This window comes from Setaria viridis, chromosome 1, assembly GCF_005286985.2.
Source record: "Setaria viridis chromosome 1, Setaria_viridis_v4.0, whole genome shotgun sequence".
NCBI classification, from domain to species: domain Eukaryota; kingdom Viridiplantae; phylum Streptophyta; class Magnoliopsida; order Poales; family Poaceae; genus Setaria; species Setaria viridis.
The window spans coordinates 21163899-21177268 of record NC_048263.2 but is presented as its reverse complement, the minus strand read 5'-3'; the positions used below and the strand labels follow the sequence as shown (position 1 = coordinate 21177268).

Sequence of the window (13370 nt, the reverse complement as noted above, 5' to 3'; positions counted from 1 at the left end):
CAAAAAATTGTTAAACTTATGACACCAAATAAGTATCATTAAATTCATCATAAAATGTATCCTTATAATATACTTATTTATCGTTATAAATGTATATTGTATTCTCTATAAACTTGTTTAACCTGGTTTGATTTAGGATAAAACTAGAATGCTTTATTTTTGGGACGAACATAGTACTTCATGTTCATGCAGCAATCTACATACATGCGTATCTTCTTTTGCCATATTTATGGGAATATCACAACTCATAACATTTACTTTTCAAGTACACGCATATCATTTTTGCAGACTTTCCCTTCATAATACCATAACTTCTCATTCACAAGTGGAAATGCATCGAATGGGATGTAAAAGTAGCGCAGCCTTTTCTCCTAACCGTAAATCCTGCCACTTCAGTCATGTCCAATTCCTCTAGCTTCTCCACATGGCAGCTTCCAATCAAAATGGTACAGGAGGCTAGCCAGTGCAAGCTCAATATTCGCATGCGCAAAGGTTAACCCAGGGCACATCCTTCGTCCAGCCCCAAATGGAATGAACTCGAAATCAAACCCCTTGTAGTCGAAAGAACAATCACCTTCAAACCTTTCTGGTGAGAACTTGTCAGGATCCTCCCAATATTTTGGATCCCTGCTAATGGCCCATGCGTTTATGATAGCTATTGTCCCTTTGGGCATATGGTACCCCTGAATCTCACGGTCGTCGGAGCATACCCTTGGAAAGAATGGTCCAGGAGGGTGCTGTCTTAAGGTCACCTTGATGACAGCCTTGAGGTAGTGCAGGTGGCTCAGTGCGCTCTCGTCTACTCTTGCCCGCCCTGCCATGGCGTGCCGGATCTCTAGCTGTGCCTTCTCCATCACCTTTGGATTTGCAACTAGTTCTGCCATGGCCCATTGCACAACAGTTGTTGATGCGTCGAGTGCTGCACCAAAAACATCCTGCGCAACACATGTATACAATTATAATTATACATGCAAGTAAGAGTAAGAATTTAAACTTAAACAATGTGCTTTGTGGATTTGTAACCGATTAAGAACAAAAGTTTAAGGTTGCTGAGATAGTGAGACTGGAGTTCTTAATTACTATGAGCATGGCCCTGATGACTCCGTGGGTGAGGGCAACTCGCATATCGCCTTCCTTCTGGACCCTGAGCAGCACGTCGATCATGTTCTGCTCGCTGTCGTCTTCTTCTCCGGCCGCTCTCCTCTCCTCGTGCTGCCGGAGGATGTCGTCCACGAGCCGGAACACCCCTGCATGTGGCGCTCCGCCTTGCGGTTCCGCGGCAGCATCCGCACGAGCCGCGACGACGGGAAGAGGTCGCGGAGGTCGAACAGCGACGACGGGTCCTGCCCTTTCTTGAGCATCCTCAGGAACGCGGCGGTGTCGGCTTCGGGCAGCCTGTCGCCGAAGATGGCGCGCACCGCCGACCCCGCGACGAACGCCTCGAGCAGCGCGTCCACGTCGACGGGCGCGCCCGGCGGCGCGGACGCCGCCGACGAGACCAGGCGCGCTGCCTCGTCCTCGCGGACGCGCCGGAACGCCTCGACGCGGCGCGCGCCGAGGAGCTCCGTCACGAGGATCCGTCGGAGCAGGCGCCAGTGGCCGCCGTAGGGCGCTAAGACCACCCCCTGGCCGTGCCTGGACAGCTCGTCGATGCCCGGGAGCTGCTCAAAGGCGATGTCGTGGCCGCCCCGGCCGAGGACCTCCCGCGCGGCCTCCTCGGAGGACACCGCGACGGCGGCGCGCTCGCAGATCCTGAGCAGCATGACGGGACCGTGGCGCGCCGAGAGGTCGCGCAGGGTGCGGTGCGGGGGCCCGCGCCGCAGCAGGTGGTGGAGGCTGCCGATCACCGGCAGCTGCCACGGGCCCGGAGGCGGCCGCCGGGCGAGCTTCTTGCGACCGGCACGGAGGAGGACGTGGGTGAGGAGAGCTAGGAGGAGGCAGAAGCCAGAATACACTACTAGGAAAGGGTCTTTCGTCCCGAGGTTCAGTATCGGTTGCATTTTGGCCCGCTAAGTACCGAGCCTAAAACACAGTCCCCGAGAAGCCTCCCGTGACCCCCTTTAGTACCGGGTGGAGGTTCCACCCAGTACTAAAGGATGACCGGGTGCGGCGGGATGTGAGGCCAGGGGCGGCGGATGCGGCAACGAGACCCGGGTGCGGCGGGATGTGAGGCCAGGGGCGGCGGATGCGGCAACGAGACCCGGTGGATGGAGCGGCGGCGGCGGGATCCGGTGGATGGAACGGGGGCGGCGAGATGCGGGCCGGCAGCGGCGGGATCCGGGCGTGCCAACGGCCGGTGGGATGCAGGGGTGGCGGCGGCGGCGGGATGCGGGGTCGGGGGCGGCGGGATCCGAGCACACCGATGGCCGGCGGGATGCGGGCCGGGGGTGGCGGATATGGGCACGTCGGCGGTCGGCAGGATGCAGGGCCGGGGGTAGCGGGCGATCGCGGTGGCGGGCTGCGGCGGGGCAAGGGTGGGGCTCGGGCTCGGGCGGCGGGGAGGGTCGGGCTCAAGTTCGGACTGGCGGGGTGCGACTCAGGCGGGGTGAGATTTCTTTTTTTAATTTTTTAATACCCCTTTAGTACTAAACTAGTAGTACCTGTTGTACAATCGGTACTAAGAGAGGTTCACAACCAGGATATAGAAGGCCTAGTGAAAGTGGTAGTAGAAGTATGGTAGGTCAGAGTGTGCCATGGCCATGGTGCACCGACGAGAGAGGTGCGTGGGCAAGCTAACACGGCCGGGGTGCGTATATATAAGGTATATCCGCAGATGTGATAGATAAAGCGATGACGGCATCTCTCGTGGTGGAGCTGCAATACCAAGGCTAAGATAACAGCATCTGCCAATGGTGTAGCTGTAATAACAAAGCAGGGCAATGGGAGGACGGCAAGGCCCTAGGCCTAACAAGGGACTTGCGTTCGTCCTATCACTTCGTATAAGGGGCTATCGTATTCTGCATTGTTTGGCTTGGTAATGCAGCGCTCAAGAATTTTTTTTCCGACGATATACACTGATTATCTTTCATGATAAAATGCCGTCTCGAATAAATGTTCTTTACGGTTCTTAGCTGAAACCACCAGAGATTTTCTTTTTTTTTCAGGAAACTTACGACCATTTTAGATTAGAGGTTTAAAAGAAGTCACAAAGAGTGGATGGTTTTGATGGAGGCAGAATCAATTAGGGCCTACAGATCTTAATGGGCTGATTTCATAGTTTTGGGCTGAGCTGAGATGCACCACCCGAAGCGCTAGGCCATTTCCTAGACCGCCGCATTTCTTCCCCGGGTGTCGGTTTAGACCGGCAACCCGCCTAGGGGTACCCTAAGTGGTCTTTTATGCGGTAAGGATCGTCGAGAATCAAGGAATCAATGGTGACGCAAGGAACATGATTTAGACAGGTTCGGGCTGCTAGATCGCGTAATACTCTACGTCCTGTGTGTTGGTTTGTATTGATCTTGGATGCACCAGAGTTGTTCTTGTTTAAGGGGGTCCCTGCCCGCCCTTATATGCACGGGAGGGCAGGGTTACAAGTCAGAGTCCTAGTCGAGTACTATTACAGAGTTCTACTCGGTATGGCCTGAGTAGTTTTCCATACACATACTTGACTAGTCCGAGTGGGATACGCCTTAGTGGGCCGTCCAGGGTCTACTCGTGGGCCTGGGATGCATGCCCGACAAGCCCCCGAGTACTTCCCTTAGTGGGCCGTCCAGGGTCTACTCGTGGGCCTGGGATGCATGCCCGACAAGCCCCCGAGTACTTTGTAGTCGTGCGCCACAGCCTCGAGTACTGTGGGCACTATCCAAGCAGTTTTGTCGTAGAGGTTGGAGTGTTCAAAGTTCTCGAGTACTGTCGCGTGGCTGGAAGGTACTCTTCTTGTTCCTTTGAGTTGCTTCTGTTCCGAGAGTTTTTATATGGTAGTGCGATGTCAATCGCACTCCATATGGAGTAGCCCCCGAGCCTTAGGTTGAGTGAAAGAGTTAGGCTTAGGGTCAATCCTGCTTTTTGACTGTTTTACCCTCGGAAATCTGAAAAAGAAAATTCTAACCATCGGGTACATTACCCGCAGCCCCCGAGCACTTAGGCGATTTTTTGTCGTTGAAGTGGTCAACAATCCGTTGAAAAGAGTAGCCGTTGGGTGTTTAAGGCAATTAATCTGCTTAAAATCCACCCGTTGCGTAACTGACGCTTAGAATCCGGAGGTGACGGAGATATAACTGGAGGGCCCCCTTTTGGTTAGGTTTATGCCCCACTGTAGTCAGATCTGTTTCTCTTCTTCCCCTACTTTTCCGTTCCTATTTTCCTCCGCCGTCGCGATTGCCAAGTGCCGCTGCCGCCATTGCTGTTCTTTGAGAGAGATCCGAGGGTGAGTGCATTTTGCTGAGGTTGAAATCGGCGGATGCGCACTAAGAAGATGGGCAGGAAACCCGAGAAGATCCAAGGCAAGGCTCCAGCGGTGGGTAAGGTGAAGTCTAAGAAGGGGAAGAAACTGGTGCTGCCGGTGCCCAAGGTGGGGTCGACGAACCAGACTGCGCTGCCACCGCCTGGAGCGACGTGGCAGCATTCGGTGATGAAGGAGGAGGCCGTGCAGGTGCTAGTCGATGCCAAGCTTCTACAAATGAAGGAGGTACTTGAGTGGCGCCCTGCTTTTGCGAATGCGTGGTAGTTCGAGCAACACCCCAACCAGACAGTGATGCTTGCACACTTCTAGAGAGAGGGTTGGCCGTGCCCACCTCCGACTTCTTCAGAGGTATCCTTGAGTACTATAAGCTTCAACTTGTTCACCTGAATCCTAATGGTGTACTGCATATGTCAATTTTTGTACACCTCTACGAAGTTTACTTGGGAGTTCCTCCGAGCCTTGAGCTGTTTAGGAAGTTGTTTCACTGTAAACCTCAGCCTAGTGCACCTAGGACAGAGGTCTTTGGAGGCGCCGGGTTCCAACTGAGGAACTCGGGCGCGTATATTAAGTACAATTTAACTGACTCCCATGGGGAGTGGAAGAAAAGGTGGGAACCATGATCCTCGCTTGCCGGTGGTTACTGGTCACGCGCCGAAGCATGCAGAGAACTGGGTGAGCGAAGCCGAAGATACCCCGGAGCTTGACCATTTGCTGCAGCAGATTACTGAGTTGAAAGCACTTGGTCTCACCGGGATTAACGTGGCGGCCAGTTTTCTGAAGAGAAGAGTTTAGCTGCTTCACAAATGGACTCACTCGGGGAGTGAGTACACAGGTTTTAAGGATCCATCGCGTATGTCCGATGAGGATATATCTGACGATGATGTGGAGGTGCTGCTGGCCAAGTTATTTAGGAACTACCAGGGAGTACCAGTAATCCCTGCAGCTATTCGGCAGTATGATGCCTGGTATGAGCCAGAAGTGGTATGTCCTTGCACTGGACTTGCACTTTTTGATTTTTGCGATATTTGTTTTAAATATCGACTTCTTTTTTGCAGTCCCGAGTTCTTGCCGGCTACTTGGCGCAGTCGGAAGAAGAAGAAACTGTCATTGAGGAGTCAGAGGACAAGCCCTCTCCTCCTGTGAAGAAACGCAGAGTAGTCCGCAAGATATCTGCGGCTAAGTCTGCTTCAACTCTTGAGAAATCTCATGGTGCCAAGGTATGTAGCCGTGTACTCAATTGTAGCTGATAGACTTGATCTTGCAATCTTGTGATCACTTTGTCGTGTTCAAAAGGCTGTCGATGCGGCACTTGGTGATGATGAGGCTGCTTCTTGAGAAGTAGTCGTGACCGACCCGGGCGTCGGTATTGCGTCTATTGAGGAGGTGCCAGAGGAGGTGCCACCAGCGGATGCTGAAGTAGCCCCCGAGCTGACCGCACAGGCTCCGTTGGCTAACGCTCTATCGGCTGCTGACCAGGCAGTCCTGGGATTGCTTGCTGGAGTAGCGAAGAAGGTGTCGCCAGTAGTTGTTACTGGCTCTTTTTTGTCCAATGTAATTGCCAGTGGTAAGCTTTCTCTTGCGACTAGCTGTGTTAGTCTGAATTGTATTGTGGTCTTGACTGTATGTTTCCCAGGTCTTGCCGAGAAGACGGCGCCAGCGGCTGCTCCTGTGGCACTGAGTACTCGGCCACATGTTGCCGAGAAGAAACGTGTGCGGTTTCCACCACGCTCAACTCGGTGAGTTTGTTTGTCCTTGGTGTATATCTTTAAGTTGTCTTGAAGTCGTATAATGACTGTGCTTTGATGCAGGGATGCGGAGGAAACTATCCCTGTGGAGACAGGAATAGAGTCATATCCCCCGACCACTTTATCTGCTCCCTTGGGGATTTTATTGTCGAGGAAGTACCCGAAGTTGACGCTGGTCGCCTTGGAGCTACTATGTCTATGCTTCAGGAGGTCATTCGCTCGGTGGAGGTCCCCTCCACTGCTTCGGGTTCTGGTAATGCTTCTTTGTCGACATCTACTGGCGGAGCTCTGGCTGTAGTAGGTGTAGAAAAATCCAAAGAATCAACTGCTGCAGGTATGTATCAATAGTCCTGGTATTGTAGTCGTAGTAGTCAGGTGACTGATGATAATCTCTTTAGGTACTGCTTTGGGTGCAACTCCTCATCTTGCGAAGAGTACTCAAAGTCCAGTACTCAGCCTTCCGTCTGAGTCAGAGTTCCAGAGAGCTGTTGATGTGTTTCGGAGCTTCCAGGTGTATTTTCTTTGCTTTGTCACACATATTGAGTAATTTTTAAGGCCTTTGATTGATCACATTGCTTTGCACACTCGGACCCTTTAGGAACGAAGCCATCAATTGGAGCAGGAATGTGCGCGACTTACTATTCCTTGAGGGTTCATGAGGCTGGAGCGAAATCTTTTGTTGTGGAGCGGTCAGATCACGAAGTCTTGCAGTAGAAGCTGGAGAGCCGCTACAAGTCTTTGAACAAAAAGTATCAAGGTGAGTACTTTGTATCTTTCAAGTGTGCCCGACTGTAGTCGGTTGGTGTTTAAACTTGACCGTGTTTGCAGAGCTCAAGAGGCAAGAGACTGTTGCAAGTAGCCAACTCCTTGACTGGAGAAATGCGCACGACTGAGTGGCGGATGAAGCTAAACATCTTCGGGCTATGCTGACAGAAGCATAGGCTGCTTGTGAGCATCAGCGCGACAAGAAGATTCAGAACAGGGTGATGCTTGCTATGGCTATGGTGGCATGCAGAGATCATGTCCAGACCATAGGAAGACTTCGGGGCGAACTCCAAGAGTTGTCTGTGGCAGCGCAAGACCTGGTGAACACCATTTCCCCCGTGGAAGAGGACGCAGGACCCCAATCGCTAGTCGAGCGATTGAAGGCTGCCCCAGGTAAAGTGGCAGGTCTCTGCAAGGCTGTTTGCAAACAAGTCCTTGCTGTGGTGAAGTCATACTACCCGAGGGTAGATTTGTCGGCGGCTGGTGACGGCGTGGCTCGCAACTGCACAGAAGAAGCGTATGCGCAGTACCTCAAGGAGGCGGAGCCAATCGCGTCCAAGATGTCTGAATTTGTCTCGCCAGAGGAGCCTTGAACTTTTTATGTACTCTTGTATTTTTTTCAAGTACCTTGAACGATACTTTGAGAAATGAATGCTGGTTCTTTCTTTTGTTGCTTGAAGTAGTTGTCTTGATGTGGGGGAGGAGTAGTTCACTCCATCTCACCCGACCCAAGGTCCCGGGGTCGGCTAAACCCGACCCTTTTAGGGAGGAACTCCGCCTCGCCCGACCCTTGGTCCCGGGGTCGGATGCGCCCGACCCTTCGAGGATGGAACTCCGTCTCGCCCGACCCTTGGCCCAGGGTCGGATGCGCCCGACCCCTTGTCGCAAGGCTTCGTATCGCCTGACCCTTGAGTAGAGGGTCAGCCTTCTCCAAGCTCCCGAGACAAAGGTGCGTTTTGAGCGCAGGTCATGCTTGGCTGGAATAGTTCTGAGTGTCAAGTAGTCATGTTGCTGTCGAGTACTCTGCTTTTTGGGGATGCACGGGTGTACTGTACTGTTTTGTCCTTTTGTAGCATGAATGCTTTCACGTGGGCAGAGTCAAAGGTCGTCAGACTCATTGATCACGGGCGCATAGTAACTCCTGGGTGGGTGGTAGTTGTAGCGCTTGGCTATAAATAGATCCCCCTGGAGGTCGACCCGAATCAAGTTTTGGAGTAGCAATGGATTGCCTTCAGTTGCTGTTGTTTGAGTGTAGAGATCCTTCAGAGAGTACACCGGTGCTAGAAGATTCCTCGTAGATTGAGACCACCTTCCCTCCACAGACTCCAGCGCTCGTAGGGATAGCCACGATGCTAGAAGAATCCTCGTAGGAGGTTTCATCGCGCGCCTCATCTTGCAGCTCGTGATCCAGTGGAGTACACGCTGAACTCGTGAGTGATAGGTGACGAGTGCCGCGGTCTTTATCCCGCTCTCTTAGAGGTAGAGGTGTGGCCGTAGAGTGGGTTGGCTTGGCGAGGCTAGCAAAAGAGCAACCTTGGTTCCCTCTTGGCACGGCGCGCAGGATTCATCGTTGCCGCTGTCAAGGCGGCGGCAGTGTAGGAGTTCCTGGCGTTGCCTTGGGTAGAGGACCTGGATATGGCTGCGTTTTGTGCAGCTTCCTTGCGTGTAGGCCCTCCTCATTGTAGTCGGCAGACCTGAGTGGCCTTGTGATATTGTAAAAGCCTGAGGCTTAAATACAGCCTGCTAGTAGGCAGTTGCTTGTAGTCCTTTTGTATTTCGAGTACGCTTACTCGTATGTAACTTGCTGATGTATCTTCGGTCCTGAGTAAAGAATTACTCCACCACTGAAACTTTGTACCAAGGCAATAATGCTTATTGAGTTGATAGTCTTGAGTCAAGAGTAGTATATCTTGTAGTTGGTAGTCGAGCTGTTGGCTCGAGTAGTTGACATGAGTTTTTGCTGTGATGCAATTACTCGGGTGCTGCTATGGGTAGTAGAGACAAAGGTGTTCTATATTCCAAGAGTTTGGTACTTGTTCTCCTGAAAGCTCTTGCAGTCTGTAAGATCCGAGTCCCCTAACCTTTGATACGATGTAAGGACCCTCCCATGGTGAATTGAGTTTATGCAACCTTGTTGTCTCTTGGATTCGCTTGAGGACCATATCGCCCAAGTTGAAACATCGTTCCTTGACGTTGCGGTCGTGGTAACACCTTAAACCGTCAAGATACTTGGCAGATTGCACTAGCGCCGCGCATCTTGCTTCTTCTAGACTGTCTAGATCTGTTCGCCTTGTTTCTTCTGCCAGTTCTTCGTCGTATTGTTCAACTGAGGGTGATTGTCACATGATGTCGGCGGGTAATATGGCTTTCGAGCCATACACGAGGAAATAGGGCGAGAGCCCAGTAGTCTTGCATGGTTGGGTTTGTAGTCCCCACAGAGCATTGGGTAACTCCTTGAGCCATTTTCCGCCTTTGATGTTGCCGACGTCGTGTAGTCTTTTATTGAGGCGTCGAGTATCATGCCATTGGCACGCTCGACTTGTCCATTGGCTCGCGGGTGAGCGACCGAGACATAGCGAACGTCGATTCCGCTATTTTCGCAGTATTCCCAGAAGTCGTGATTGTTGAAGTTTGACCCTAGGTCTGTGATGATCCTGTTAGGAAAACCATAATGGTGTACGATTTCATCCAAGAAGTCGAGGACTCGGTCTGCCTTGGGGCAAGTGACTGGTTTGACCTCGATTCACTTGGTGAATTTGTCAATCGCCACGAGTACTCGGTTGAATCCTCCTGGCGTAGTTGGTAATGGCCCTATCATGTCGAGCCCCCAACAAGCGAACGGCCATGTTGGAGGTATTGTGACTAGCCTGTAGGCCGGTACATGCTGTTGTTTGGTAAAGAATTGACAACCTTTGTACTTCCGAACTAGTTGTTTAGCGTCGGCCAGAGCCATTGGCCAGTAGAAGCCTGCTCTGAAAGCCTTGCCAACTATTGTCCACGAAGAGGTGTGGTTGCCACAGATTCCTTTGTGAATTTCTTCTAAGATTTCTTGGTCTTCTTCCCGGGTAACACAGTTCATGAGTACCCCTGAGGATGCACTTTTCCTGTAGAGCTTGTCTCCGACTAGAACGTAATTTTTTACTCATCGGGAAATTTGTTCAGCCTGATTTTTGTCGGATGGTAGCTTGTGATCTTTGATGTAGTCGATGAAGGGTGTCCTCCAGTCGACTTCTATCATCATGATTTCTTGAGTGGCGTCAGTAGTCTGGACCACTGGCGGTGTAACTTGTTCAGGTATGGACGACTTGTGCAGTTCGTGTACGAAAATTCCTGCTGGAACCTCTGCATGAGTTGAGCCCATTTTTGATAAGACGTCGGCGGCTACGTTGTTGTCGCGGACAATGTGGTGAAATTCCAGGCCTGAGAACTTGTTTTCCAGTTTGCGGACTTCTTTGCAGTAAGCGTCCATATTACCTTGTTTCGGTCCGACTCATCATTGACCTGGTTTATAACGACTAGTGAGTCGTCGTACACCAGTAGTCTTTTGATGCCGAGGGAGATTGCAAGGCGGAGGCCATGTAGCAGTGCTTCATACTCGGCTTCGTTGTTTGATACCTCCCAGAAGATATGCAGTACGTATTTGAGCTGGTCTCCCTTTGGGGAGATGAGAGTACGTCTGCGCCAGCCCCTTCAAGTTTGAGGGACCCATTGAAGTACATCACCCAGTGCTTCGGCCGCTCGACTGGTGTTGGTACTTGATTTTCAGTCCATTCAGTAACGAAGTCGACCAAAGCTTGGGATTTGATAGCTGTTCTTGGCTTGAAGTCCAAGGTGAAAGCTCCGATTTCAACTACCCATTTGGAGATTCTACCCATAGCGTCTCTGTTGTGAAGAATTTCGCCGAGCGGGAAGTCAGAGATGACTGTGATGTTGTGCTCTTGGAAATAATGGCGCAGTTTCCGGGAGGTGAGCAGGATTACGTATAAGAGCTTTGTATCGGTGAATATCGAGTTTTGGAGTCTGAGAGTACTTCGCTGACGAAGTAGACAGGTCGGTGGACCTTGTAAGCATGGCCCGGTTCAGACCGTTCGACTACTATTGCCGTGCTGACGACATGAGTAGTAGCTGATATGTATAGGAGCAAGTCCTCGTTCGGAGATGGAGCAGTGAGTACAGGAGGCTTTGACAGAAAGTCTTTGAGTTGCGTTAGTGCCTTGTCTGCCTCTTCTGTCCATTTGAACTTGTCCTGGCGTTTGAGAAGGGTAGTCCCCGTTCTCCAAGTCTCGAGATGAACCGATTGAGAGCGGCCATGCAGCCTGTGAGTTTCTACACATCCTTGATGCTAGCTGGTGCTTGCATGTTTGTGATGGCAGATATCTTTTCCGGGTTGGCCTCAATTCTGCAATGGCTAATGATGAACCCAAGTAACTTGCCAGAAGGTACTCCGAAGACGCACTTAGTAGGATTGAGTTTCTATCGGAAACCTCGTAGACTAGAGAAAGTTTCTTCCAGATCAGCGATGAGTTCCTCTTGGTTTCTTGTTTTGACAACTACATCGTCAACATAAGCTTCGACATTGCGGTGAAGCTGCTTTTCGAAGCACATCTGTATAGCTCGTTGATAGGTTGCCCCTGCATTCTTTAGTCCGAAGGATATTGTTTTATAGCAGAAAGCTCCAAAAGGTCTGATGAAAGTTGTTTTGGCTTGATCTTCTTCCTTGAGGCTTATCTGATGATAGCCGGAGTAGCAGTCGAGAAAGCATAGTAAAGCGCACCCAGTGGTGGAGTCGACCACTTGATCGATCCTGGGTAGTCCGAAAGGATCTTTTGGATAGTGCTTGTTGAGGTCGGTGTAGTCGACACACATTCTCCACTCGTTGTTTTTCTTACGAACGAGCACGGGGTTGGCGAGCCAGTCAGGGTGAAAGACTTCTTTGATGAACCCTACGGCGAGTAGCTTAGCTAGCTATTTTTTGATTGCTTCTTGTCTGTCTTGAGCGAATTGGCGAAGTCACTACCGTTTTGGAGTGGCTTTGGGATCAACATTAAGAGAGTGCTCGATCAGTTCCTTGGGCACACCTGGCATGTCAGCTAGTTTGTAAGCGAAGATATCGTGGTTAGCCCAAAGGAAACTGACGAGCGCGGATTCCTATTTAGGATCTAGCCCTATTCCGATCAGGGCTGTCTTGGAGGAGCCGCCCGTCAGGAGGTTGTTTGGTTTGAAGTCTTGCTCGCTTGCGGGTTTCACCTTTGTAGACCCTGACTTCTTTTCTGGGATCTCGAGTTCATTTGGATGGAGCTTCTTTGAAGCTGCAAAGACTTGTTGCATGGGGCTAGGTGCTTGAGAAGTCGCAGCGATTTCCACAGCTTCGGCGTCGTATTTGTAGGATCGTCGGAGATCTCCTCGTAGCGTTAGTTCTCCCTTGGGTCCTGGCATTTTGAGTACCAGGTAAACATAGTGTGGTGTGGTCATGAACTTGGCGAGTGTTGGCCTTCTGAGTATGGCGTGGTAAGATGTCTCGAAGTTGGCGACTTCAAATCTGATGTACTTGGTACGGTAGTGTTCCTTAGTTCCAAAGGTGACTGGGAGGATGACTTGTCGTAGTAGTATAGCTGCGTTTCCAAGTACGATGTCATAGAAGGGTGAATCTGTTGGAGTAAGCATTTCAGTGATGTCGAGGCACATCTTCCTCAATGTTTTGGCAAAAATGACATTGAGTCCACTTCCTCCGTCAATGAGTACTTTGGTTAGCTTTGAGCTTGCCACAACGGGATCGAGTACTAAGGGGAACCGGCCTGGTTCCGAGAACTTGGTCCATTGGTCCATTCTGCTAAAGGATATGGGTACTTCCGACCACTTTAGCGGTGTTGGATCTGTTGGTTCAATGGCCATGATCTCCCTGAGTACGAGTTTGTTGGCTCGCTTGGATGCGGTGCCTGGGATTCCGCCAAAGATGACGTTAACTGTCTTGGAGGCGGTATGGAAGTCACCTTCTTCTTCTTTGTTGTTGTGGACTTTGTTCTTACCCTTATCCTTTTTCTTGGTGTACTCCTCAGGGGGGGCGGGTAAATCTTGCATTACTCAGCGCATACTGTAGCAGTCTATTGCCGAGTGTTTGCTAGTCGGGTGCCATGGGCACTGCTTTTTGAGTAGTTCGGTGAAGGTCGGCCCTTCATCGTTTTTGCGGGATCCCTTTTTCCCGGAGTTGGTCATGGCAGCAACAGTGTTGTCGGGTTTCCTTTTGCGATTGTGATTACTTGAGAAGTTGTTTCGAGTATCATTGTGTCAAGTTCTATCCTGGTCATTGTTGTTGTTGTCACGACCACGGTTGTGGTGGGAGCCGAATTGTTCTCGCTCTTTGTATTCTTCATCTGCCCACTATTGCACCATAACTTTAAGGTCTTTGACATTAGCTGGCCGTCGTCAACCGAAGTCTTGGTATGTTCGTCGATCGTAGA

The 13370-nt window shown here is 51.0% G+C and overlaps 1 pseudogene; it reads right to left on the bottom strand.

Moving 5' to 3' along the window:
- Window positions 1–315: 315 nt before the first annotated feature.
- Window positions 316–2000, bottom strand: LOC117854799 (desmethyl-deoxy-podophyllotoxin synthase-like; annotated as a pseudogene).
- Between the last annotated feature and the right edge of the window lie 11370 nt (window positions 2001–13370).